Below are 3572 nucleotides of genomic sequence, written 5' to 3'. Positions count from 1 at the left end.
GGAGCCCCGCGATCCACAGGCCTCAGCATTCTCTGCATCATAATGGGGTCCATCATCACCATTGAGGCGACATTGTTTCTTTCACTCGAGGCAATTAAGTCTTCCAATTGAAGTTGGACAGTGTGAGGGAAATTGCAAAGACTCTTCTTAGAGAAGTCCCAGAAGTCCTTATCGCCACAGTTTTCTTCTGACTTTTCACCAGGTCATGGGTACTGAAGATTCAGTTTAGGAATTTTGCTTCTAATTGATTTTGGCGCATTTATCTTAGTGGCCAAGAAGGAAAAGAGGTTCGTTGGTTCGGCTTATGTGAATGTCCAAACTAATTGTTTAATTATACTATTTTCCTCAATGGGCCTTTGATTCTTAAGGATAATAAAACCATAGGCAAGAGGGCAGCATTCTAATGTCACATAGCATTTCCATCTTCCATATGTGTGGTCTCTTCCTGATCCACCATTGTCGCTGATCTACACATTGTGCAGGGGAATGCAGGATTGGTATAAATTCTGTCAAAGGCATTTTGGAAATGTTTACCAAAATTATGAATGCATATGTGCTCTGAGCAATTTTTAAATCTGTCCTTCACATATACTCACACACATAAAATGATGTATGTATAAGGTTGTTTACTGTTTGTAGACTAGGTTGAGAACAACCTTAAATGTCCATTAAAAGGGGAATGATTCAATAGAGTATGGTATACCCAGGCCAGGCACGGTGGCTCACGCCTGTAATCCTAACACACTGGGAGGCCGAGGCGGGAGGATCACTTGAGCTCAGGAGTTTGAGACCAGCCTAAGCAAGAGGGAGACCCAGCCGGCTCTACTAAAAATAGAAAAAATTAGCGGGCTATGGTGGTACACACCTGTAGTCCCAGCTACTTGGGAGGCTGAGGCAGGAGGATAGCTTGAGCCTAGGAGTTTGAGGTTGCTGTGAACTAGGCAGATGCCAGGGTACTCTAGCTGGGGACAATAGAGCCAGACTCTGACTCAAAAAAAAAAAAAGTATGGTATATTTGTACAATCCAGTACCATGTGGCTGTGAACAGTGTGTTTAGTCTGCTGTTATTTGTGTAAAAAGGTGGGAAGATATAAACATTCCTATTCGCTTCTGTATGTATAAAATGTATTTGGAAATATACAAAATAAACATTGGTTTCTTTGGGGAGAGGAACTGGTTGGTTGTAAGACAGGGCAGGAAGGAGGGTTTTTTTCCTGCTATTACTTTTTAAATTTTGTATCATATGAATTAAAAATATGTGCAATTTAAATAAAGAGTAAAAGTAAATCCTTGTTTTCTGGATGTAAAATAGCATGTTAGTGATATTACCTAATGCCTGGCTGCTAAATTAAGTTTTCCAAATGTGAGAGGGAATTTAATAAAAAAGGCCTTGTTTAGAATATGCTTACTCTTTTTTCAGTGAATAAAAGATGGAGAAGCTCCTAGCAAGAAAGTCAACACACGGAGAGAACTAATTCAGGCTTCTGACTTTTCTGCAGGGGTACAGTGTTAGCACGTATTGGGTCTTTAAGTTATGCGGACACTATCCTTCCCATGCAAGAGTATTCCCAGTCATTTAGATATCTGACCCAATACTTTTAACATCCGAAACTTATTCTGAGTTTCTTAGGACTATCTGGAAGGTTGGGTCTGCATAAAGTGGGTCAGTCAGGTTCTGTGCATCATCCTGCCTTTATGGTTTGGACAGCTAGGATGATTCTGCATGTTCATAGCTACTGAAGTGAGGAAAAACAGGGAATTTGCCTTGGAACTCTAGATAAAGTACCTAAGAGTGTAGGTCGAATCTGTAAACCAGCCAGGCAAAATACGTTGCATTTTTGCACTGTCAGAGTGCGGCAGACACGAGAATGTACCCCTCAATTACTGAATGTAATCCAAGCAGAGCCCCCATGCTGCTTAGGCATTCCCTGAATTTGCGCCCAGGCCAAGGTCACACCACCCAAGGGGTGGTCAAGGGGTAGTCCCTGCCTCCTGACTGGGGACAGCTGATACACAGGCAGACACTTTCCAGGGGAGATAGGACTCCTTTGTCAAGGATCAAGGACTTCCCCCAAAGGGCTTTGCTGAACCTCCCTTAGGTTATAAGGCAGGCTAGGACACTTCTCCTTATCCTCTCTTCCTCATTCCTTCATGGGGTCAGACTTGCATCAAGGTCTAATGGCTCTCCCACCCTTCTCTGGTCCCCTTCCTATCATCCCCTACATATGAGCATTTCCTCTAATAAAATCTTTGCACATTTAATTTTGTCTTAGCAAATGCTTTCCTGAGGACCAGACTAACACAGGGTATTCAAGGATTTCTTTGGGTCCTGTCCATTTGTAGTAATTTGAGTTTACTAATGTTCCCAAAGTTCTGTTTAATTGAAAATGGATGACCTATGGAAATAAGTTAGTCTCTCCCCTAAATTTTGATATACTGATAGGAAAGGGGTATAATAAGATTCTTAGCTTTTATTCTTGGGCTTTTTTAAATCACAGTTCGTCAGTGTTTTTGTCATTTATTTGCTCTATTAATACCTACCACGTAACCGGTCCTAAAGGATTTAGGAAGTAAGGGAATGGACCAGAACTACGCAGATAGAGAAAAGGTAATATTAATAGTTAACTTGCTGCTAGTTAGCAGTTCAGATAAAAGCAAGAGAAGTTACTGAAAACAGAAGCAAAAAGAATTTTTAAATGATCTGAAACTTCAGAACATGGAGTTTAAGTGAGAATGATCTGGATTGAGATACTGGCTCCAATCCTGTCATCTTAGGGAAAATTATTAGTCCATGGAAGCACCTGGATTTGCACGCACTAGTATAGAACTGTAAGAAAACCTAGGGATCACTCCTGATCTAACTCCATCTGTTTTCTAGATGAGGAAATAAGCAGATCCATAGCAGTTGGTGAAATTTAGTGTGGTCCTCACACTTGTTGATTGTTATGTGCTAGACACTATAGAACAAGTAAATGACAAAAACATGGAGCAACTATTTTTAAAGAAAGGCCGAGAATAGAAGCTAAGGATCTGATTCTGCAAGTAAACAAAAAAGTTAGGGGAGAGACTAACTTATTTTCTACTTACGCTTACTACCTACTTCACAGGGTTAAAGATATAAAATGACACACCAAAAGTACAAAGTAGGTGCTCAACAAATGTTCTCTCTCAGATCCTCTTTCCCTGGTCCTGACTAGTACTGAAAAATTAAGAAACACACACTAGGTTTCATCAACTGCTGTGGATCTCCTTACTTCCTCATCTAGAAAATGAGAGATCAGATATGATTCCTAGGTTTCCTTCCCATTCTTCTATTTTTTAAGACAGGGTCTTCCTCTGTCACCCAGGCTGGAGCGCGGTGGCACAGTCGTAGCTCACTGTAGCCTCAAATTCCTAGTCTCAAGCCATCCTTCTGCCTCAGTCTCCTGAGTAGCTAGGACTACAGGCACACACCACCATGTCCAGCTAATTTAAAATTTTTTTAGAGAGACAGGGTCCCACCTTGGCCTCTCAAAGTGCTTGAGATTACAGGCATGAGCTTCCACACTTGGCCAGAACCAGCATTTTTTTTT

Source organism: Eulemur rufifrons, chromosome 27 (genome assembly GCF_041146395.1).
Source record: "Eulemur rufifrons isolate Redbay chromosome 27, OSU_ERuf_1, whole genome shotgun sequence".
NCBI lineage: Eukaryota > Metazoa > Chordata > Mammalia > Primates > Lemuridae > Eulemur > Eulemur rufifrons.
Note: the sequence above shows the minus strand (reverse complement) of the source record.